This window comes from Lactuca saligna, chromosome 7, assembly GCF_052625555.1.
Source record: "Lactuca saligna cultivar CGN05327 chromosome 7, ASM5262555v1, whole genome shotgun sequence".
NCBI classification, from domain to species: Eukaryota; Viridiplantae; Streptophyta; class Magnoliopsida; order Asterales; family Asteraceae; genus Lactuca; species Lactuca saligna.
In genome coordinates, this window is record NC_136423.1 from 24,830,888 (window position 1) to 24,856,490 (window position 25,603).

The window sequence follows — 25,603 nt, forward strand, 5'->3', positions numbered from 1 at the left end:
CAAAATCAAAAGGATTTATAATTCTTTAAATTTCATTAAATTTTGTGTCCTAAAGAATTGGTCATTTTTTGACTAAAGGCAAAGATTTTAGATTTTATTCCTTATGTTTTATTATAAGCAAAAAGATGTCATCCCACCTTCTCTTTAGCATTTATTCATCAAATCAAAACATATTATTATCATCTTTCCAATACCCCACTCATCCACCCACCTACCCTCCACATCTACACGCCTACACCCACATAACCCCCCCCCCCCCTCCACCCACCCCCACCACACCCACCCACCCACTATATCACCACCTTACCTCCAAACCCATCCACACACCCACACACACCAAAAGCCATACACATGTTCACACCCACACCAACAGGTCCACGATGACACCAACGCCCAACTCACCCCTACACCTATCTCTTGCCAAATTCCACCCCACACCCAGACCCATACAAACACCCCCACCTACTTACACACCCCCACACCACCACCACACACCCACATCTCACCCTACCAGTTCCACCCATACTCAAACACCTCACCCCATACCTACACTCGCACCCTCATCCATACATTCACACTAACACACCCACACTAATAAGCCCACACCAATGTACATCCCACCCTACACCTACACCCATAAACACTCTCTTGCATCCACGCCAACACACCCATATAGGTTTAAACATGTAAGATCTTAATAAATGACATATTATCATTTATAAAAATAATATAATGTTAAAAAAATTAAATAAAATGGTATTTTGGTCATATTACATAATTTACTTTTAGCTTCTTTAACAAATCTACAAACTAAATAGAAAACAGGTTTCATTCCATGTCAACCAAACACATAACACATTCCAGTTGCTTCATATTCCAATTCTTTCATATTTAAATTCCTTTGACATATTTCATTTTGTAACGCCCGGTTTTAGGTACAAGTTTTATATTTTTAATTTTTGAATTTTGGTGGCCACGATGTGGTGAAAGGCCTACCACAACGTACCATTGCCTAAGGAAACACGTAGTTCATTTGGCCACCATGACGTTACAAGGTGCTTGTCACGACATGGTGATGGCTGGGTGGTAAACCTTAAATTTTCGGGTTTAAGATCCTATTTAAGGGAAGAGATGGCCGAGGGTTGAGGTGATGGCTAGGGTTTCCTCAACCCTCAACCTCCAACACCTCCAAAGTGTTCTTGTCTAAACCCTAGCCTCCCTTCAAGCTTTTGAGCTCATTCTTGGTGTTTTTGTGATTTTTAAAGGAAGAAGAATAAGCTCTAGTGCTAGAAATTATCAAGCAACTCAAATCCACCTATGTTAGCATCTTTTGGACAGTTGTAAGTCATAAATACTTGGATCTTTTTGGCTCCTTATATATATAGGATTAGTTTCATGTTTTGGTTCATAGTTGGGATTTGAATGGTTGAATGATATAAAGTTTGCAGCTTTATATCACACCAAGGTCTTGTGAGCATAATACCTTCTGGATCTAGAGGTTAGATGAGATTTGTAAGTCTTGCATGTGGTTTTGGTCATTTTCCATCTTTTGATCTACCTTGAGTGAAGGACGTTCATGGGCCTTTCATATCCATAAAGTTCATATTTTTATGGACCTTTAGGGTCCGAAGAAGCTTACTGTAAAGTATAAACAAAGGGCTTAACGGATTAAGGACTCAATCCATTAAGCTGCCTAGATGCAAGAACCACGATGTGGCAAGGTGTAACATCCCAAAAATTAAGACAAAAAAAATTTCGTTTTCAAATTAATAAAACTATTATCCAAAACATCATCATAGAAATCATGGTGAAACAAAGTATATCAATAAAATCCGAATACATCAGAGTAACATAAAGTGCAGAACAAGGTGTTGTGTGCACTGCAGTCATCCTGAGTTCTTCCCGTTCTAACCAGAAGTACCTGAAACATAAACTGAAAAACGTAAGCACAGAGCTTAGTGATTTCCCCAAAATACCGCGTACCATACATAATGAACATATATTGTCCCCGCCCATCATTGGGACCACCCGTCATCAGGCCCCGCTCGGTATACATATCTATCAGTCATTGAACCCCGACCGACATTGGGTCTTGCTCGGTATACATATAAACATATAAACACATAACACATGCAGTAATCACAAAGATAAATAGCACACAAAATGGTCATCGGGCCCCGCCCGGTAAATATATAACATATGCAAGAGTTCTGCAAACATCTAGCATCCTAAACATAACAAATCATGGGCCAACATTGGTGTCTTCAACTCGCTAAACATAGTGAGGAAACTCACCTCTAGCTGTTGAAACACTTAAATGAATCTCGGTCTACTGGTCTGGAAAATCTCCACGCTAACATCAAATAATATCCAATTAATAGTTGGATCTCGACCCATAATCAAGAATCTAAGATACTTGACCCATCTCCATGGTAAAAGACCATTTTACCCTATTTCTTACTTGATCCAAAACCAAGGCCCAACCCAACTACTCAAAAAGGCCCACACTCCTAAATGGCAACCTGAAGCGCAATATGGCCCGATCTTGCAAAGTGGGCCTAAAACCCATCATGGGCCTAAATCCAAGAGAGCCTAATATACTAGCAAAAGCCCAAAATCAGAAGTCTAATGGCCCAACAAAGCCTAGTCTTAAAAGTCCTAAGCATAGCCCAATACTGAGAATTGTCAAGCCCAAGAGGTGAGTACACGGGGCGTACTCAGCTCGTACGCCCAACGTACTCCCCAGACTACTAATCTTCTCCATTAAGCACTTAATCAGTTAAAACCTCTTGCCAAACTCTCATATTTGGTCCTAAAGGGTGACTTAATACGTAAAGTTGCCAACTTTACACCCATGCATGACTTAATGGAACCCAACACTCAAAATGAAGCTTGATAAAGCTCTTAGCACTTGCATGAACCAATATCTTTCATAAGGTTTGCATTTTTTTGAGCAAGGGGACTCCATGGAGCTAAGATCTACCATCCATGGATTTTAGAATAGATCAAAACCTCAACTTTAGCTCAAAAGACCCAAAAATGCATAACAAAGTCCTAAAACTAGGTCTAGCATAATAAACCATCATGTAGAGAAGTTTATACCTCAAATGGCTTGCAATGATGATGATGAAGTTGGATCTACAAGCCCAAGCTACTCCCAAGCAACCACCAGGAGTTCTTATTCTTCTTCTTCTTCTTTCACTAAAACACCACCAAAATCTCTCAAGCTCAACACCCACAAGAGGAACTTAGGGTTTCGGTATTAGGGCATAAGGAGATGGAGACTGGTTAATAAATGTCCAAGATGTGGTTTAAGTTGTTTAAATAAGGTGTAAATCCTAAAAATTAGGGTTTGCACAAACCTTACTATAACATCCATAAAAATTCATAAAAATTTAAAACTTTTTCAAACACCCTAAACCACCATGTAATACAAAATTGTTTTCAAAATAGTTTGAACATCAGAGTATCCCAGTATTCAAAATCATAACATGTAAGGATGTGTATGGTCACGCCTTCACCTTCTGGTGATCATCTGAAGTACCTGAAACAATAATCAATAAATGTAAGCTCGAAAGCTTAATGAGTTACCCCTAAAATACCCATACACAACAATATACATATAATAATAGCATACTATGGGCCCAATCAACCATCAGGTTTGAATGCCCCTGGCCCTTAACCATCAGGTTGGAATGCCAACATAGTATGGGTCTAGTCAACCTTCGGGCTGGAATACCCTAGGCCCTCAACCATCGGGGTTGGAATGCCAACATACTATGGGTCCAATCATCCTCAGGATGGAATACCCTCGAATAACAATCAAACATGTGCACATACACCAGATAATCACATAACAGTCTACAGAGACAACATACTAGGGGTCCAATAATCCTCAGGATGGAATACCCTCAACTACTAATCAAACATGTGCACATATATTAGGTAATGACATAGTAGTCTACATACGGTCAAGCAGATCTAACATATCACTAAGCATAGCATCATCCTATCTACCAGTATACCGATCTAACAGATCATAACAACACACAACCATAAGATAACCAGGATAACAATCCAAAGGGCTGGCCTTGGTGCCTTAGACCCTTGAGTATAGTGAGGAGAGCTCACCTCACAAGTAGTGTTGTAGTGACAATATCCAACTCCCAAATCACAGCTCCAAACTCAACCGCTTGTAACCACCATATGACTAATTCCATAAAAATCCCAAATTACCAAAATACCTTCAGAAGTCAAACTTGGTCAACCCTTGGTCAAAGTCAAAATCAACAGTCAAGGTCAACAGTCCATGTTGACCCAACTTGTCGAGTGCAGCTACTAACTCGTCGAGTTCCTTCAGAAATCAAAAAACCATGAAAACCCGAGTCAACTCGCCGAGTTGTCAAAACAACTCATCGAGTCCATGCAGTATCTAGAAGACCGGAAAAAACATAACCAACTCGTCGAGTTATCTCACCAACTTTCCAAGTTTACTCAGAATCCAGAAACCAGGAAAACCCAACTCAACTCGCCGAGTTGGCTAACCAAATCGTCGAGTTCCTTCAGCCTTTACAAATTCAGACACTTTTAAGCGAAACCAAGGCTCCAACTGTAAATCTAGTCTCCTAAGGTTGATATACCACATAAAGCTACAAGCTTTACGTCCATGCATGGCATTGAGGGGATAAGTTGCTAAAAAGGAGCTTAACAAGGGTTTAGGGCATGGAAGATGGCCAAAACTTGATAAAGCTTGAGTCTTTAGGCCTAAGGAGGCCTAGAGGTGTGCAGATCTGAAGTTACAAATTCAAACCATGCTCAACTTCCAAAAATGGTTCCAAAATGGGCTAAAAAGACACCAAAATTCCATAGGAAAAGATCTAAGAGGTAAGAGGTCAAGCTCAAGACTTTTTACCTCCAAATGGTTGCTACCATAGTGTAAATGTCGGATCTACAACTTCTCCATTTACTCCAACCTCTTCAAGCTCCAAGTTCCTTCACAATAGCACCAAAATCACTCTCCAAGGCTCACACACACATATATAGGAGAGTATAAGGCTCGAATAGGGTTTCTTTGGGATGAAATGACAATGAGGGAGGCTAGAAATGGTTTATAAGTTCTTTATCTAGGGTGTAAAACCCTGAAAATTAGGGTTTCATAGTCAGACGTCAACTCGTTGAGTTTTTCTAAACAGCTCGTTGAGTAAAGAGCTTCCTACTCGTCGAGTGTGAGGCCATCAACTCAATGAGTTCCAAAGCAAAATGTCCTTTTAAAATAAAATTCATATACCTGAGAGTCAGGATGTTACAACTCTCCCCCACTTGAACTAGGCTTCATCCTCGATGCCTGCTGGGGTGAACAACTCCGGATAATGCTCCCGCATCTTTGCCTCCGGCTCCCGAGTCCACTCAGATCCCCTCCGATGTTGCCACTGTACCTTTACCAAAGGTATCTCCTTGTTACGTAGAATCTTCACCTTCCTTTCCAAAAACAGCCACCAATCTCTCTACGTAGTTCAAGCACTCATCCACCTGAATGTTGTCCAATGACACGACCTCATCCTTGTCCAATACGCACTTTTGCACCTGCAAAATATGGAAAGTGCTATAGATTTGACTAAGATCCTCTGGAAGGTCCAATCTATACACCACCTTGCCAACCCTAGAAATAATTCGGAATGACCCAATGTATCGGGGACCCAACTTTCCCCTCTTCCTGAAGCGGGTCACACCCTTCCAGGGTGAGACCTTCAGTAACACCATGTCACCAACCTGAAACTCTAACTGAGATCATCGCCAGTCAGCGTAACTCTTCTGCCGACTCTGAGCAGTTTCCAACCACTGCCTGATCTGCTGAATCATCTCGGTAGTCTGTAGAACTACCTCAGTCTGACCCATCACCCTGTGACCAACCTCACCCTAACAGACTGGGGTGTGACATCTCCATCCATAAAATAGCTCAAATGGCGAAGCACCAATGCTGGAATGAAAATTGTTGTTGTAGGAGAACTCCGAAAAGGGTAGGCATGAGTCCCAACTCCCACTAAAGTCAATAGCATAGGCCCACAACATATCGTCAAGGGTCTGTATGGTCCATTCGCTCTGGCCGTTGATCTTTAGATGATATGCTATACTGAAATGCAGTTGTGTGCCTAGTTCTTCATGGAACTTCTGCCAAAAACAGGAGGTGAACCAAACATCACGGTTTGAAACAATAGAAATCGAAACCCCATGGCGAGCAATGATCTTGCGAATATACACATCGACCAGCTTCTCGGTCGATGAGCACTCCCGAATGGGCAAAAAATGGGCACTCTTGGTCCATCGATCCACGATAACCCAAATAGCATCGAAACCCTTTGCCATTCTCGGAAATTTGGTGATGAAGTTCATCATGATATGGTCCCATTTCCACATGGGAATCTCTAAAGGCTGCACCTTTCCATGTGGCTTCTGATGCTCGGCCTTAACCATCCAGCAAGTCAAGCACCTCTCGACGTATTAAGCGATCTAACTCTTCATACACGGCCACCAGTAACTCAATCTTAGATCTCGATACATCTTGGTGGCCCCTAGGTGGATAAAGAAATGATACTTATGAGCCTCCTCCATAACAATCTTCCTAACCCCACCAGACATCAGAACCCATACCCAACCGCAGCAGGTCAACAATCCACGACTATCCTGCACAAATCGGGGTGATCTCACCCCTAATCCTCTCAAGCTTCTAGTTCTCCTACCATACACCCTCAACCTCAGCTTCCCTGATCAAGCTCACAAGTGGAGAATCCACAGATATTCTCATACACGATGTTGGAACAGAAGATCCAACCGACTTGCGACTCAAGCCATCCGCCACAACGTTCGCTTTACCTAGATGGTAAAAGATCTCACAGTTGTAATCCTTGACTATGTCCAGCCACCTGTGCTGCCTCATGTTCAGGTTCAGCTGATCTATGATATGTCTCAAACTGTAACACCCTAAATTTAGAAGACCTAGAAAGGAAGAAAAACCTCAAGATGAGGAAGTGACTCGTCGAGTAGATGGGTAACTTGACGAGTAGGAGTGTGAATTTGGTTGCGGGATAAGTAACCTACTCGATGAGTCAGAGGACTGACTCGACGAGTTGGATAGGTTTTGGGAAAACCCTAAATCGGGAGTTGGAGCCCCATTTAAGCATCTTATTCTCATTCTATCAGCCTCATTTGTAGCCTCCATTGTCCAGAACCTGTCCCACAAAACCCTAGTGTTCTCTTTGAGTGTGAGCCTTATTGAAGGATTTAGAGTGTTCTTGAAGTCTAGAAGAAGAAGAAGGAGGTTGAAGGTCCAAGGAAAGGGTTGTAGATCCAGGAAGTTTGCTTCATCATGTTCATTTTCTGGTAATCAAGTTCTCACCTTGTCTTCTAGTTTGATAGATCTCTTTATGTCCCTTTTTATGGAGTTTATGGTCCAAGAAGGATGTCTTGTGGGATTTGGACGTCTCCAAGCTAGATCCTTCCAGATTTAGAGGTGTTCAGAGTAGTAGAGGCATAAATGTGGAAGCTTTATGCCATTATACCTCTCCATGCAAAGTTTGAGGAGTTGTTTTGGCCTTTTGAGGAAAAAGGGTTGTGCATGGGTGCAAAGGTAGTGGCTTTGTGTGATATCATGACCCTAGGAGGCCAGATCTGGGTCTTGGATGCCTTAAGCTAGTTGGAAATCGACTGAATAGTGTTGGAAATAGAGAGACTCGACGAGTCAGTTGTGGGACTCGGCGAGTCAGGCATATTCTTGCCCCAAAAATCCTTCTGTTAAGGGTATGAGTTGATATTGGAAAGGGGCTCAACGTGTCTGAGTCCATAATGGTCATGAATTAAATCGTACTCGATGAGTTCAAGGAAGAACTCGGCGAGTCTAAGGCAATCTCCTTAGTTATGAAGATGGACTCGATGAGTTGTTCATACAACTCGACGAGTGACAGACTAGACACATTTCATATGTGGATGATGAACTTGACGAGTCGGATAAAGTTGGTCCTGATTGTGTGGTTCAAGGAGAACCCGTCGAGTTATTGCTAGACTCGACGAGTGGATTCGAGGTTGTATGGGGTTGGAGGAGTATGGACTCGACAAGATGGTAGACCAACTCGGCGAGTCAGGTCAACTGGATGTTGACTTTGACCAAGTTCGACTAGGGTTGACTTTTAGATTATTATGGTCTAAATGTTGTTTTGGGTATTGATAGTTCGGGAAGCCGAAGGGTCAACAGTTCAGAAGTTTCAGTTAGCAGTAAAAAATGTTCAGTGAATCTTCGGTCGTGTGAGGTAAGTCTCCTCACTGTTTGTATGGTTCTACGACCACAATACCAACCCATTTAGTTTATGTATGATAGGAAGACCCGGGGGTTAGCCCTAGGAATTATGCATGAAAGACCAGGAGGTGGATCCTGGCACACAATATGTTATTATGTCTGGTAGGAAGACCCGGGGGTTAGCCCTAGGCAAAATGTATGAAAGACTAAGAGGTGGGTCCTGGCCCACTGTATGCTATTATGTATGTGTAAGTCCCTAATCTTCCCGTGTATCAATCAGATCCGTTTGATGGTGCGGAATCCCAATCAAACGGATGATGCCAGATCACAATAGAAGAGAAGGAGAAGAAGAATAATATGAATCTATGTATGAATTGATAATATGAATTAAATTCCTTACACAAGATTCACCCACACAAACGTTCCTTTCTCTCTCTCTTTGGCTGTCAACTCTCTAGGGTTTATCAATCTATACTCCTCACCCTAACACCTATATTTATATTTGGAGAATATGGGCTTGGTGGACATGGGCCGTAAATGGGTTTACGGCCGTAAGGTGTTTACGGCCGTAAATTCAACCGTAAACATGACCGTAAACTCCATAAATATTACAGAAAAATATAATTACCGAGAAAAGCAAAGTATAAACCATATTTTAAACCCAACAATCTCCCCCTTGGTTTATAGTTTTCTTTTCTTAATTGACCAACAAACTCCCCCTAAAATGTAGCTGGCTCTTCTTGTCAATCTTCAATGAGAGCTTAGCTTCAACTTTAACCTTCGATTTCTTCATAGCATCAGGATGAACATATGAATCTTCAATGAATGACTTCATCTTGAGCACTTGAGGTTTTCTTCAGAATTTGGCATTGAACGCACATTGGGTGAGGAGGCTTGACGTACTGATTCTTGAAAAATGGTGCTTTCAGCTTGAGAATCTTCAGAGAGAGCAAATCTTCCGGATCACTTCAGCAGGTACAAAGATAGCAACAGACTGATTGAGGAGGCTTCAATGCACTCCGTCGCATAATCTTCAACTGCAGCTTCACCTTGCTTCTGGGGTTGAAGGATTAAATGTTGAGAGAATAATCTTCATTTCTTGCTCCTTCGAATGAGAATTCTTCTATGCTCACGGACGAAGCTTTTGGCTCAGAAATCTTCAACACAAACTCCATGAGTTTCATCTATACCTGAAATCACCTTTCAAGACAAAACAAACTAAAAGAAAACTTAGCACACAAATTAAAACAGAACCAAAAATATTTTTTGATTTTTTGATTTTTCTGAACAAGAAATAAAACATAAATAACACTATTTTTGGGTTTTTAATTTTTCTGATTTTTCTTTGATTTTTGAATTTTTCTAATTTTTTTTATTATTATTTTTTAATTTTTAATTCTCCCATAATATTTAAATTAGAAGAAACTATGACAAATTTAACAAAAATAAAAATGATATCTAACTTTAAGAGTGATTTGGGATCAAAGTTTTTAGACAACCTTTATCCACTTGTCGGTACCTTTCATATTTGCATCTTTGTCTGGTCGATCGTCGGTATTGTTGTTCACTTAAACACGAAAAATTGTGACAAAATTAGGACATACTATTAATTGTAAGACAAAGTGATCCTAAGTTCCTAGATATTATATCTTAAGGACCATTCAGCTGACAACGCCTAGGGATATTGTTGTCCACCTAAATTGAGTAGCGAGATCTATAGACAATCTATATGTGTTCAATTTTAAGTGTACTAGAACGTGTTTCCCGCTTCCTGATATGCCCCAACCATCAAGAACTTCCAGAGTACTTCTTACACCGGGTGAGCAGACAACCATTCAGAGAGAAGATAGATTCAGGATTTAATAACTTATCACTTTAGAGGGGTTGAGAAGTAGAAAGTTGCATATGCTGTGTACCAGGTCGGATTTGAGGTCACGCAAAGGAGACAACATATGGGTAACAGATAGGAGGAATTTCATAGATATAACATGTAGAGAAATAGAGTTGCATATGTTTCAATCCAGGTTGGATCTCTTCCAATCACGCAAAGGGTGCAACATATGACTAACAGACGAAAAGAAAGAAAATGATATTCTACAGACCTAATTTATCGGAATTTACCGGTCGCCCCATCCAACCGGAATTAAGGACATAATCCGCACATCAAGGAAAAGTTAAACCACGGTTCCAAGTACGGGTTCAATTAATGTGATGAGAGATTCCCATATATATATCTCCCTGCTCAACCTATCCGAGCGTCGTATTGTCAGGCTGAGGGGATCTAAATAGGTTAAGATTTATCAAGTCATGTCCATTTTAATTTTTTTTTTCGTGCCTACCGACGCATCAAACCAGAGCATAGACCCTTCAACTTTGGGTACGTTACGCAGACTCAGATTGCCTGTTATCACTTGATAATATCACTTCCCAAAACATCTCCCTCAAGCACATAACCAACATATTTTTTTATATTCTGATTTTCTAATGTTTTTGGATTTTTTTTGTTTATTTCTCCCCCTAAATTTGTGCATAGGAGAGAAACGAAAGTAAATGCGCAAATTTAAACTATCCTAAAACAAAATTTAGTCTTTAAAGTGAATCAGGTTAAGAAAAACTCAGGAGTATAGAGAAGAAAACGCAAACCGTAATTCACCGATTGAATCTGCATTCAGAAGGTCTGAGAACAACAAGCATAATCTCAGAACAGATCTGAAAATTCTTCATATCATTAAGCACTAATCCCATTAGTGATCCCTTCCTTTCTTCCATTCCCACAAAGGACACATTCTCCCAAACAATGTTCTGAGTGTTGTACAGTTGAGAGATGTCTCCTATCAAGTGCCAGGAACAGCCACTACCAACAAACCGAAGTCTGATGATATGCCTCCATAGTTGCTCCGACATAGAGCGGGGTCAGTTGGTCTTTGGAACCCAGTCCATTTTGAAACTGGGTCGACCTTTGTCATCAACGCACAATACTCTCTCCCACGGCATATCCTACTTATCACAAACAAAAGATGTAGAAACGTTAGAAGCATTAGGAGATTTGGGATTTTTCACCTTTGGTACCCATTTATATTCGGTTTTAACCCATTTCTTGTTCGATCCGATGGGTGCCTCGGCACTTGCTTTGGAACTTGAAGCCGATCTTCGACATGTCTTTGACTTAGCCGGTCTTTGTTTCACTGGAGCATCTCTTGGATTGGGCATCTTGGCTGACACTCCCTTCTTGCCCTTGGCATTCGGATTATTGGCCTTGTGGGTTTGATTCTTTGCCTTCTGTGCGTTCCAGTCAACATTATCTGAACGTGACCTTGAGGGGTTTCCTTTGGAGTATCTCCCTCTCGGTGCGTTCTGCCACCCTTGTGCATAGTAGGGAACGTATGCGCGATTAGGACAATTTCTGGCAATGTGTCCAGGTGTTCCACAATGAAAACAAGTTTTTTTTCTTCACACTGAAGTTACTTCTTCCTGCTCCTGGTGGCGTATCCTTGCCTTGTCTCTTGTTGTTCCCACATGCACACTTGCCACAGGCACTCTGTTTAGCTTGAAATGGTGGCCTATATTTACCAACGGCAGGTTGATTAGAAACAACAGATTCAGAGTTCATGAGGACGTTTGTTTGTTTAGAAGAACTCTCCTTGTTCTCATCCTATGTTACTTTGCCTGTACAAGAAGTAGCAACATTAGTATCTTCAATATTAATAACTCCTCCTGACACAAATCCAGCTCGTTTGCCATATTGAAGACGTGCCTCCCTGCCAGTTTCGTCCTGTGTCATAAGGGTGGATGTGTAGTTATGATTATAAGGAGGAGGAACACTATCATACCCCTAGACCCTTGTTTTGATTTTCTTTCAATTTTAATTGGGTTTCATATAAAGACTCGAGTGTCTGACTTGACGCATTATAATTTTTGAAACTGACATCTGTTTTTCCACACTTAATTTTTAAAGCGTCAAGTTCTTCAGTTACAGCAGCAAGTTGTCTCTTAATATAATCATAATTTTCAAACTTGTTGCTATACTCTTCCTGAAGTTTCCTAAAGTCCTTGGTTTTTGCTTCTAATTCAGCCTTCAGGGGTTTCTGTCATTTCCTGAGTTGATATCCTTTATATCTCAGGTCCTCAACTTCCCCTTTTAATAAATCAATTTGTTCCCGAAGAAATTTAATCGTATCTTCACATGATTGAGAACATGAAACTTCACATGAATGAGAACACGACACTTCATTGACCGAACTCGTTGTTTTTCGACAATTCAAAGCGTTAATTTCTTCAATTATATCAGTCAGACTAAGACGATTGAGATCTTTTGTCTTCTTGATGTCAGCCACGTCCATATCCCACGATTTTGGAAGTGAATTCAATAGCTTTTTGTTTATCTCACATTTAGACAAGAAGATCCCAGCTATATTGATCTCGGTAATAAGTGTAGTAAATCGCTGCAACTGAGTTTCGAGGGTTTCTCCAGGGATATAATCAAAAATGTTGAAATTGTGTCTTAAGATATCCTGACGACTCGCTTTCATGTTTTCAACTCCCTCGTAGACCTTAAAATCAATTAAAAACCACAACTAGAAGCTAAGATAAAAATTAAACGTCAAATTTAAAATGTCTTTTTTTCAAAAGTCAAATTTAAAAAATTAAACTCAAAAATCAAACTTGAAAAGTCAAACTTAAAAGTCAAACGGAAAAGTTAAATTTGAAATTTTAAAAGTTAAACGAAAAAGTCAAAGTTTAAAATCAAAGATCAAACTTGGAAGTCAAAGTCAAAATTTTAAATAAAAGTCAAAAATAATTTTTTTAATTATTTATATTATTATTTGTTTATTTATTTTTGTTTATATATATATTTTTTTAATTTTGGATGAAAAAGGAATTTAAAATTTAAAAGGAATTGAATTTTGGGTTAAAAGTGTCAAAATAGGAAAACTTGCTGCGAAAAAGATAGGTTATAGTTTAATTTTCGAAAGAATGTAATAATTGATTGGGTAGTTGAGTTGGATAAGGTGCTAAACTGATCAGCAGGAGATCGCGGGTTCGAAACCAGGCACCTCCAAATGCGCTTCTATTTTTTTTGTAAAGTGCGAGTACGAAGGCTGATGCTTAGATGCGAGGCGAGGACGAGGTCTTCATGTGCGAGGATGCTGCTGTGAAGCCGAGGTGCGAGGTTGCTGAGCCGTACACGTGCGCGTTGGCCGCAAACCGAAGACCGCAAACTCCGGCCGTATACTACGATTCCGGCCGTAAGCTCCTCGGAAACCCTAGCTACCGGCACCACCCCCTCGCTGGTTACGACTAAAAACACCTTTTTTTGCTGCAAAACTCGATCAAAAACCTGTTTTTACGAAAAACGCGAAGAACAAACCCCCCCTCCCTTATTTTTGCGAGATCTATCCAAAAACGCAAAAATATTTCGAAAATAAGATCAAATAATTCCCCAAATCTGACAAAATTGACTGATACAACTTAGCTCTGTACTAATTGTAAGTCCCTAATCTGCCCGTGTATCAATCAGATCCGTTTGATGGTGCGGAATCCCAATCAAACGGATGATGCCAGATCACAATAGAAGAGAAGGAGAAGAAGAATAATATGAATCTATGTATGAATTGATAATATGAATTAAATTCCTTACACAAGATTCACCCACACAAACGTTCCTTTCTCTTTCTCTGGCCGTCAACTCTCTAGGGTTTATCAATCTATACTCCTCACCCTAACAACTATATTTATATTTGGAGAATATGGGCTTGGTGGACATGGGCCGTAAATGGGTTTACGGTCGTAAGGTGTTTACGGCCGTAAACTCAACCGTAAACATGACCGTAAACTCCATAAATATTATAAAAAAATATAATTGCCCAAAAAAGCAAAGTATAAACCATATTTTTGACCCAACAGTATGAAAGACCAGGAGGTGGCTCCTGGGACACTATATGCTGAGTAGCATAGTAGAGTAGTATGTATAGTTGTCTTTGTGATGCTTGTATGGAAGACCAGCGGGTGGCCCTTGGCACTTGTCTATAAGACCCAGGGAGCGGCCCCAGGCTTGACCATGAAGAGCACGTGCGGCCCGTGGCATAAAAGCAAGACTATGTTTGGCTCATAGCACCTTGTCAAGAATATGTTGGCACATAACGCCTTACTTGATTATAGATACGTTTTTTATGTATGGCTCATGGTTATGTATGGTATGTATGGATTAGTTGATATGTATGGTATATGGTATCTGGGGAACTCACTAAGCTTCGTGCTTACAGATTTCAGCTATTTGTTTCAGGTACTAATGTTTTTCCAAGGAAGGAGCTCGGAGCGATCGCAGCGCATCACACCATGTTTTCCACACTAGATGATCTTTGGGATTTAAAACTTTGATAATTGTTATATTAAGAATGTTGTTAAATGCTTGATCAAAATTTATTAAGCAGTTTTTGATTAATCAAAATGAAATTTTTGGTCATGAATTTTGGGATGTTACACAAACTCTTGTGGTCCGTGTATATGGTACAACACACCCCGTATAGATAATGTCTCCAAATCTTGAGAGCGAATACCACCGCTCCCAACTCTAGATCGTGTGTGGGATATCTCATCTCATGCGGCTTCAGCTACCGCGAATCACACACTATTACATGCCCTCTTTACGTGAGGACTGCTCCTAATCCAGTGATCGATGTATCATAGAGCACCACAAAATCCTCAACTGCCTCGAGAAGTGTCAAAACTGGCGCCTCGTAGAGTCGTTGTCATAGAGTCTCAAATGCAGTCTGCTGCTCAGGGGCCCACCAGAAATCCACCCCCTTCCTCATCGGATGAGTAAGGGGTACTGCAATCTTGGAGAAATCCTGTATGAATCTCCGGTAGTGCCCTTCCAATCCCAAGAAGCTCCTGATATCTAAGGGAGATTTCAGAACCTCCCACCGCATAACCGCCTCGATCTTGGCTGGATCAACCAAAATCCCCTCGTGGTTAACGAGATGTCCAAGGAACTGAATCTCTCATAACCAAAACTCGCACTTTGAAAACTTGGCATAAAGTCGTTCTCACCTTAAGACTCCCAATAGCTCACTGAGATGCTCCTCATGCTGCTCTCTGGTCTTGGAATACACCAAGATAACATCTATGAACACGATGACTGAGCGATCAAGCATTGACATGTATACCCGATTCATCAGATCCATGAATATTGTTGGCGCGTTGGTAAGACCAAATGGTATCACCACGAACTCGTAATGCGTATAACAAGTCCAGAACATGGTCTTCTCCGCGTCCTCCTCCCTTACCCTAACCTGATGGTACCCGGACCTCAAATCTATCTTGGAGAACCAAGATGCTCCCTACAACTGATCGCAGAGATCATCTATCCTCGGGAGTGGATAACGGTTCTTCACCGTTAACTTGTTCAACTCCCAATAATCAATGTACATCCGGTGTGAAGCATTCTTCTTCCTGACGAAGAGAATCAGCGCTCCCCACAAAGAACTGCTCGGACGGATGAACTACTTGCCTAGCAGTTCCTGCAGCTGAGAAGAAAGCTCCTGCATCTCGGGTGGTGCCAATCGGTTCATCGCCTTGGTGATAAGGGCCGCACCTGGCACAAGCACGATCCTGAACTTGACCTGCCTCTGCGAAGGCACTCCGGGTAACTCCTCCAGGAATACGTCAACAAAATCTCTAACAACTGGAACATCTGACACTGAGACCTAACCTTTGGCCCGTGTATCCACCACATACGCCAGATAACCCGCACACCCGTGCTGAATATACTGTCGAGTCCTGGCTGCCGAGAAAAACCCTGATCCTAACCTGGTGCCCTCTCCATAAATAACCAGTTCTCCCCCACTTGGGGTTCGAACTACCACCCGCTGAACCTCGTAGTCGATCATGGCACCGAAACGACTTAGCCAGTCCATACCCACGATCATACAGACATCCCCCATGGGAATTGGGATCAAGTTAATCCGGAAGGATACCCCGAAGATCTCTAGAACGCAACCCCGATAGACTGAAGAAGCAGAATTCCGGTGTTCGTTGGTGATAGAGATTCGCAATGGACACTTTAGTAGTCCTACAGGCAAACCGAACTCCCTACTAAAGGATCGAGAGAGAAATGACCGACTCACCATCGAGTCAAATAATACCAAAGCAGGAAAGAAGTTCACTAAAAATGTACATAATCATAGGTACAAACACATAAGCATAAAAAAAATATAATCAACAAGATAAGATATAGAAACATACCAACCACCACATCGGGTGTTATCCTGGACTCCTCAGCAGTGAGTTGAAAAGAGCGTTCCCTAGCCCTCGGGGGCTCTGATCTACCATGACTCCCGTCAGTAATCCTCAATGTAGCCACTCTGGAGCATGAGCCATCTTGGCAGCTAGTAGGGGACATTAGGGCTTCATATGGCCACCTGCTCACAAAGGTAATAAAGTCTAACGCCAGAAGTTGGAGTCGGCTGCCTACAATGTCTCACCAAATGGCCCTACCTGCCACACTTGTGGCAACCCGAAGAAGATCTACAAACCCTATCATACACCTTATCGCACTTCTCGCAAGTGTGACCCCTCTGACTCCCCGTCATGGAATCAGCAGCCCTAATCCGTTTCGGTACAGACTGCAACTGCGCCGGGGTTGGTCTCGTCTCCCAAGTTTGCAACTTGATCTTAAGCTCACGCAGCCTAGCGGCCTCCTGCATCTCCAATAATGATCCATAATGTTGGGTAGAGACGAGCTGCCTTCTCCTTCTTGAGCATGCTCAAGTAACAGTTCTTCTGAGCCTGCTCAAATCTAGTAAACTCAAGGCAGAACATAGCTCGCTCTGTGAACATCTTGGTGATCTCCGTCACCGACTCAGCACCCTGCCTTAAATCCAGGTACTTATGGGTCAATCTCTCCTTCTCCACCAGCGACACATAACGAGAACGGAACATCTCAAAGAACTACTCCCAAGTCACAACAACTCTATGTTCAGCAGAGTAGGAACTGGTATCGAGCCTCTACCAATCCTTGGTTTCAGACCTCAGGAGGTTCAGATAACACCTAACCTTCTAGTCGGCAGGGCAGGAGCAAGTGAAAAAACATCCCTCCACATCAGACAGCCACCTCATAGCTACAATCGGGTCCTAAACTCCCTCGAAAGTCGGGGGCTTCGTGTTATCGAAGTCCCGATACTGAAACACACGTGAAACACCGGCCTTCTCCATAAATACTAGTAATATCCATCATCTGAACATGTTCTTGTCATCCTCTATCTATGGGGATGCCGTCCTCATCTCAACCAATGTTCTCCCGTCCAACATCTTATCCCATGCTCACCCGACATCGTATTTTCTCAAGTCATTATGCATGTAAATAATTTGCGGTGATGGTTACAATAAGGCGAAAAGATCTTCCAATTAATACTCTAAATTTGATGTTTTTGAAAAATAAAATCAAGATTTTTATAAAATGAGAATTTAAGGATTTAAATAAATTTAATATTTTCAAAGTTTAAAAATTTTAAATATGATATTTACATTAAAAAAAATTTATGATATTTTGATTTAGAAAAACATAAACGAAAATATCTATTTGTTGTTTAATCTAGTAATTTTATGTTCCTTAAATTTTGATATTTTATGTTTTAGTTAGACTTGCAATTTTTGAATATTATCAATATGATATGAATTATATATTTTTTATGCTATTCGTTGGTTTATATATGAATTTCAATAATATTATTTTAATAAAATTAATTATATGTAAATATTTGATAAAAATTTAAAAAAACAATAAATTCACATGTTACAAACTCATTGATTTTTTTTTTTTTTTTTCAATTACTTTATTTATAAAATTTTAATGTTTAATATTAAACTTTTTATTTTTAAACCCACTCACGCAAACCCTAGTCGCATTGACTTTGTTGATATCACCGGAAGTCGGACTTTCAGTACGTTAGTGCTGTGCATGGTAGCGTCGTTAGAATGGGTCGTTCTTTTAAACCTAAAGTAAACTCATCAGTCGACTTGGAGTGGAAAATAAATACATGTAAGAATGGGACACCAAACAAAGAGAAAGCAGTGTCGATTTATATCACTAATTTCCCTCCTAATATGGAATCCCAAGATCTGTGGAAGATGTGTGGAGAAGTTGGAACTGTTTCCGATGTTTATTTGGGTCGTAAGTTATCTAAGTTGGGGAAGCGATTCGCGTTCGTTAGATTCTTGAGGGTGCAAGATGAGTCGGAGTTAGCAAGGAAATTAAGTGCTATCTGGATCGGAAATCATCACGTTTTTGCAACTGTCGCTGGGTTTGGGAGAAAACAAAAACCTTTTCATCAACTAGAAACAAGGAAAGAAGAGGGGAACTCAAACAACGATCTTGAAAATGTTGTTACTGAGATGAAAGACGGCGTTACAAAAGCGGAGGGGAAAGAAGATCGAATCAGTGCGTTGCCAGATTGCCTGCTTCATGAAATCCTGTCTCGTTTACCCACCACAAAAGACGCCATTAAAACAGATACACTCTCTAAGCGATGGAAACATCTTTGGACTTGGGTTCCTTCTCTGATTTTCAGAGATGATAATTATCCGCCGTTGGAGTTCGCTTCGTTCATCTACAAAACCTTAAGTAAATTTCACGGATTGAAGCTCAAGAAATTCCAAGTGTTTACCATCAATGGTCACCATTATCATAATCGATATAATATTTGTCGGCGATTTGAAGCACATGCCAACAATTGGATTCGTTATGCTATGAATTGTAACGTTGAAGAGCTTAACTTCGAGTTTTGGTGTACGGGAAGTGAAGCTGCGGTTTTGTTAGATCAAATTTTTTTCATCAATTCATGTTTTACAGATCTGAGATTATTAGGCTGCAAGTTTAATCCTATAGGGTCGATTAGTTGGAAAAATCTTAGGAGTTTGTCTATTTTCCATGGGAAACTAGATGAAGACTTGATTGAAAATATATTATCGGGGAGTCCTCTATTGGAAACTCTGGAGTTGGGTGAATGCTATGGTTATAAGCGGCTTGATATTACTTCAAAGAGCCTCAAGAACTTGGTGTTCTCCGGATACTTGGATATGGACAATTATAATGGTGGTTCGTATTTTGATGACGATATCATTGAAATCAATGCTCCTAATATTTTATGACTAACAATCGAAGGTGATCTGTCGTTACGGATGCTTTTGTTGTTAAATGTGGCTTCTTTAGTCAAAGCTAAATTAGATTATTTTAATCTTGGGGATTGTGAACCAACGCCAGTGGGAGAAGGGATGCTTAAAGGATTTATAGTAAATCTCCGCCATGTCAAGGAGCTTACTAGCTTAGAATTGAGGGCTTCTCTTCTTACGTATAATTTTTTTTTTGCTTTCACAATTTATGTCTTTGTAAAATTCATATGATCATTAGTTGTAGTACTATAGCAGTAGTACTTGTTGATTATCTTTTGATAAACTTGTTTCAAGTATCCTTCTATTGTCTTCTCATCAAATCAACGATCCTAATATAGTATTGCTTTTGTTGTCTTCATACTTGTAGATTCTTAAGCTTTTGGAAGCTAAAGGTTTCATTTTCCCACCAAATATCAAGGCTCAAGATTCCATCTGGACTTCCTTAGTGGCAGTAAGGTGATTCTGTTGAAAGTGGACGCAGGGAAGTAGGTGCTCTTGCATGATCATGGTCCTAAAGGTAATGAGTTCAAGTGATTTGTGATGCTTTTAATTCTTGTCTAGGCATTTTAGTAATCGTGAAGCTTTTTCATCTTTTTTTTTCTGTTCCCTTTTGTAAAGTTTACTTGGATTCAAATTATCGATCGATTAAATGTTACATATGTTCTTTCTCTATTTAGCTAATGCATTGTTAGTTGTTACTCTAATCACTACTAGAAATTGAACATTCAGCGACGGAATTAGCGACAGATATATCCCTAGCTGAATCAGCGACGGATTTCCGATGGGTTTCCGACCGAAACTATATTAAGTGAAAAATAATCAAATGCAGTTATTAGGTTGGGATCAACGACGGTTTATCGAGGGATTAGATCGGGAATGGCGATGGAATTATCCCTTGCTAATGTTTTTTAGAAAATAACCCGTAAATCGGTCGCTATTATATTTTCCCGCTTGCTTTTTCAGTTCTCTCTCAAAGGAGAGTCTCACAAATTGATACTCCGCTCCCTGAAATTTTTTCTAGGTTTTATTTGCCTCTCATTCACGAAAATGGCTTGTCTCCCACCTCTTCATCTTTGCTTGGTCGCACACCTCCCACTCTGTTCTAGGGTTCAAAATGGGAGTGCATACCATCTTCATTCGTTTCAGTCTCATATCTTCAAGCCTTCCGCTCCTCTTCGTCATATCTATGTCGCCCTCCACCTTCTATCGTCATCACCATCACCGATTTAGCATCCACCAGCGGTCGAGCTGGCTGCCACCGCTCAGGAATTGGCCACATCATCGTCGTTGCCCTGCTCTCGCTGTCATTCTCCACCAACTCACCCTCTATTGTCATCTCCCTCCACTCGGTTCTCTCCGCCTTCATTGAAGAAGGTAAACCCTAACTTCTTAGTATCAATATAGGAATTAAATCAAGTTATTAGGGTGCAAAAAAGTGCCAAAAATATGCTTCTTTTTCTAAAAGAGTCCTGAAATCGACTGCTATTAAGGTGGCTGACTTTAACACCGTTGGTGTGCTTGTGTTCTTGCTTTTTGTAAAACATGCTCGACATGTTTGTATATTCATATATCTATAATTTGGTTAAAGATTTCATGTTGTAATTATTTTTTGTATTGATTGTGGTGGCTTACATTCGCAAATCTATAACTGATGATCCTCAATGTTTGAGTTTGAGATGACCCATTCCATCTTGTGTTGCTGATGTTTAAGTTTGAGATGTTGCAAATCTGTAAGTGATGTTACTTTCTGCAATAATGCAGAGGTGAACCCACATATCAAGAACAGGGGACGAAAATGGGGAAGAAAGGTAACAGGTAATAAAAACTATAAGCTACTGATTATAACTTATTCACTTAGGAATAACTAAGATAATTAAACTCAATGCACACAGATACACAGGAAGGAACGGGGGACACATAAGACAAAAATATATTAGAAGAATACTTTTATTTTCAAAGGTAAAATAACCTAGAAACTTCAATCTACTTGAACTTATTTATACTAAACATAAAGGAAACCTAGTCTAATATGGCTAGTCAAAACAAATCCTAATCTAACACAAAAACTTAAAATAGGAAGGTTTTTCCCAAAATACCCCTGGACTTAAATTGTCCCATATTTTTGGATTAACACAACAAAGTAGAGGCTATGATGTAGCTTGCTCTTGCTCATACAACTTTGTTGGAATGTGAGTATTATATATGAATCTTTATGTTAGAGCTTTGTTCATGTTGTGTGGTATTTAGAGTTAACATCCAATAGTCCATAGAGAGCGATTATCATTTGAGTATCTCACTATTTTGAATAATACCTAATGTGACAGGTAGAAATTTCGTTCCTTGTTTCAGGATCTAATTAAAGTGTAATTGTGGACTCAAGCATTCATATAGTGGACTATGGGAGAAAATGCATTCAAGGAAAGGTATCAAATAGTTTATGTATTTTAAGCAACCTTTATATATATATATATATATATATATATATATATATATATATATATATATATATATATATATATATATATATATATATATATATATATATATATATATATATGTTAATTGTCTCCACTTTCACCTACCATTAATTAGTATCTATCTTACGCATCTCGTTAAGAAATTAGGGTATATTTTTTTTATAATCTCTTCCTTCTTGTCATATTCAGTCATCATGACACCTGATTATTGTATTTCTAAATTCATCACATGAAATGCAGCCACAAGGTGCATCTGAAAATGGATATTTGTGGAAAAGAGTGAACTCGTAGGCTAACCGTGTTCTTTAAGAGAAGCTTTGGCTCAAGCACAATCTTCTAGAACTGGAGCTTCAACACAAGTAGAGAATCTCTACATCCTGTTTTGAGGAAAAAACTTGTATGTATTCTGAAATACATCTGATACTTAGAAAAATTGTAGATTTCATTGACTGGTGTATTGATTTCTAGTTTCTTCAAGTAATTTCATTTGTGACTATCTTAATCCTTTGAAGGTGGTTATGATCCATTGGGATGAACAAATGACCAAATAAGAACCTCAGATCAAGTAAATTCTGCCATGGCTGCATGCAAGGTCTTGAATTTAGATGGTTTAGTCACTGTTGGAGGTATAATGAAACACAACTATCAACAATAATCTTTTTGTCAGATTATTTACTAACTTCACTTGTTTGTTGCTCTAAAACATTAAAGAAATTATCCCTCAAAAGGCCTACTTATTTTAGGTTAATGCTGCTATTAGTCTCCAAATACTGGAAATAATAGAGAAACTCAACAAAACTGCAGCATCACATAGTATTGCAACTGATTATGGTAAGTTGGAAGTTTACTTTTTTTTTTTTTTTTTTTTTTTTTTTTTTTTTTTTCTAAATTGTAATTCTTTAAGCACTTTAAAGTGTCAATTCTTTTATTCTTGTAGATGTGACTTCTATTTTCAGAAGGGTAGTGTGATTCAAAAAGGCTTTATGAGAGCTTGTGTTAAATGTAGGTTATGATGGATTATTACATCTACAGAAACAACATAAACAATCAGTTGTAAGACACTTTTACTCTGCTTCTTTACACTACTTTATCTTTTTTTTTTTTTATTATTATTATTATTATTATTATTATTATTATTATTATTATTATTTCACTTTCATTTTTTCATATACTGAATTGGTCTATGCATATGTAGATTTGAGAGAACTTGATTTACATGTAAAAAAAATAGTTGAGTTGACTAGTTGATAACTCTATTTACGTGTAATCTACCAACCAAAATTTATGTCTTATTTTTGAACAACAAAAGAATGCAAAACAATTAATTTATGTCCTATTTTTTTATTTTTTAGGGCCTGAAAGATCTGATATTTTGCATGGACATTCAAAAGCTACCATGCTTTTGATTATAAATAATGCACGGCAGGGCAAGGAGTTTTATTATCATTTTTCTTCAAATATGACTTATTTATTTTTTGTACAAAACCCCAAAATATAACTTATTTATTTTTTAGTTATAATATTATTTGTTTGTGCGATGCAGATACAATTTTAAAAAAATATTCATCAATTGTTGCAACAATCTTCACAAGCTTTGCATCTACTCCTTTGTTTGGTCATACTTTGACTATAAATTCCATGCTAGGAATTTCTGTTGTTTTCATTTCAATGCACCAGGTAAATGGTTTGTGGATTCCGATATAGTTGAAATTGGAGATTCCAATTCCTTTGGTAGATTCCATTTCTTTCATAAACATTCTACCAACTTTTGCTTCTTTTTCTATATCCAATTCTTTTTCCCTCTATCAAAAGTTAAGAATGAAGAAAAAAGAGTGTTGGAATTGGAACCTGTTAAAAGCAACATCAGGTATTACTCCTAAGTTAAAAATATTTAAAAATTATTTTTAATTCTATAAAGTATTTAATAAATTATATACTGATTTTGAGAACTTATGAATAATCTATGACAGGTCAACAGACTTGAATTTCACTAATATGATAGCAGGTGCTAACAAGGAGGTGAAGATGCTTGTTTTTTTAATGAATAATTTTGAGTACTTATATATAAAATCTTTAACATTGGTTTTTAATTTTTTTTTCAGGCTGTCATTATGTAAATTCTGATGCAAGACAACCACTTCCACTTCTTCCTACTTAAGTCAACGGCTGACTTTTGAAATGAAAGAAGATAATTTGAATAAAAATGAGTTATTTACAACTCCTCGAAATAATTGATGGTAGGTACTTTTTTTTTAGTTTTATAAAATAATTTTTCATGGATAAAAACTTTATATAATGTGTGCATTTTTTCCTATTGGTGAGGAATCAACTTTCAGAGTTTTTGGTGGTATAAAATTGTGCAGATAAAGGCGGTTGTATGCAATGAGAGAAGTGCACATGGCAAGACCTAGAGACCACGAAGGTTAGTTTTGTAATTTCCTTCCTAATTCAAAATATTGCATCTTTTTTTGTTTTCATTTTATTTTTATTTATAAAAATGCTAAATGTGTTGTTAATTTTGGTGTGGTAGATGGTCCGTAATATTCAACACAAATGTTCAAAAAATTAAATCTGAAGAGCAATTGGAAAACACCGTATTTCCTTCCTTGTTTACTTTTTGGTTAGGATCGGAATTCAATTCCATTCCTATCCTGCATTTGCTTCCAACAAAGATCCCTTATCTAGAAAAAAGCTGGAAGACATCAAAGTAAGTAGCACGTGATCCTATATCCATGGAACTAAACTGGAATCGGAATCCAGTTCCATTCCAACCCTTCTTTTGGACGCAAGATATCAAGAATTGGAGATGTATGTGGAAATGCAAAATATGAGATGAAATTAAGAATTATGGTACCTTATACTTTGAAATCAAAAGTTAATCAATGTTAAACTTTGACAAATGCTTTTGGTATTTTAATGTTAATGTTTGGACTGTATAAATTTTGGATGTGTTTGGTATTTATATGTTAATGTTTGGTTTGAGATTTTATAATTATTTGATGTTTTTGTCATTTTTGTTTTAAATTAGTAACCAAAATAAAATATCATAGTATATATTTGCGAGTGATTAGCTAGGGAAAGAAAAAAAATCACATCCTAGATTTGCGAGGGATTAGCTACAGAATGAAAAAAAAATCACATCTTAAATTTGTGAGGGACTAGCGACGAAAAAAAAAATAGAGCATTGCAAGGGATTTGCGACGGAATATTGTATTACGTTTTGTCGCTGGTGTCCTAAATAACCATATTAAGTGACCAATTTGCGATGGACATTCTGTTGCTATAGCCGTCGCAAAAAAAAAAACTGATCTGTCGCTAAACCCCTTGCTAAGTCATTAGCCACACTCTAATTGGCTATAGAGTAAATCTGTCGCTGATCTGTCGCAAACGCTTTTTAGCGACGGACCCGTCCGTCTCTGAATCCTATGTTTCTAGTAGTGAATGCATCCATTGTAGTTTAGTGCTTCTATTTTTTGTTCACTAAATATATATTCTTCTATGAGCTATGAAACTTATCATTCAGCAATGAAGCAATCTAATTCTTATGTTCATTGGATTCTTTTTGGTGGGAATTGTAAAGTATAAAAAGTTAATCGCTGATTCATCATTCAGAAGTCAAACAAGTTTGACAAAATACATCTAAGAGTCCTTTCTTAACATAAATTATGAT

General features: G+C 38.7%; 1 long non-coding RNA gene and 1 pseudogene across 4 annotated transcripts; both read left to right on the forward strand.

The window, feature by feature from the left end:
* Nucleotides 1-18,262: 18,262 nt before the first annotated feature.
* LOC145006750 (F-box protein At5g03100-like) lies at nt 18,263-19,687 on the forward strand (annotated as a pseudogene).
* Nucleotides 19,688-20,306: 619 nt separating this feature from the next.
* On the forward strand, nt 20,307-24,944 carry LOC145005550 (uncharacterized). Of its 4 annotated transcripts, XR_013662608.1 has the most exons (13): nt 20,307-20,830; nt 21,218-21,271; nt 21,806-21,879; nt 22,174-22,330; nt 22,446-22,559; nt 22,645-22,764; nt 22,871-22,986; nt 23,286-23,610; nt 23,746-23,800; nt 23,904-23,952; nt 24,036-24,170; nt 24,297-24,355; nt 24,464-24,944. It is a non-coding gene; the product is annotated as an uncharacterized LOC145005550 (long non-coding RNA). The 4 variants fall into 4 exon arrangements; XR_013662607.1 differs by having other exon boundaries at nt 23,286-23,800; XR_013662609.1 differs by having other exon boundaries at nt 22,940-22,986; nt 23,286-23,800.
* Nucleotides 24,945-25,603: the final 659 nt, after the last annotated feature.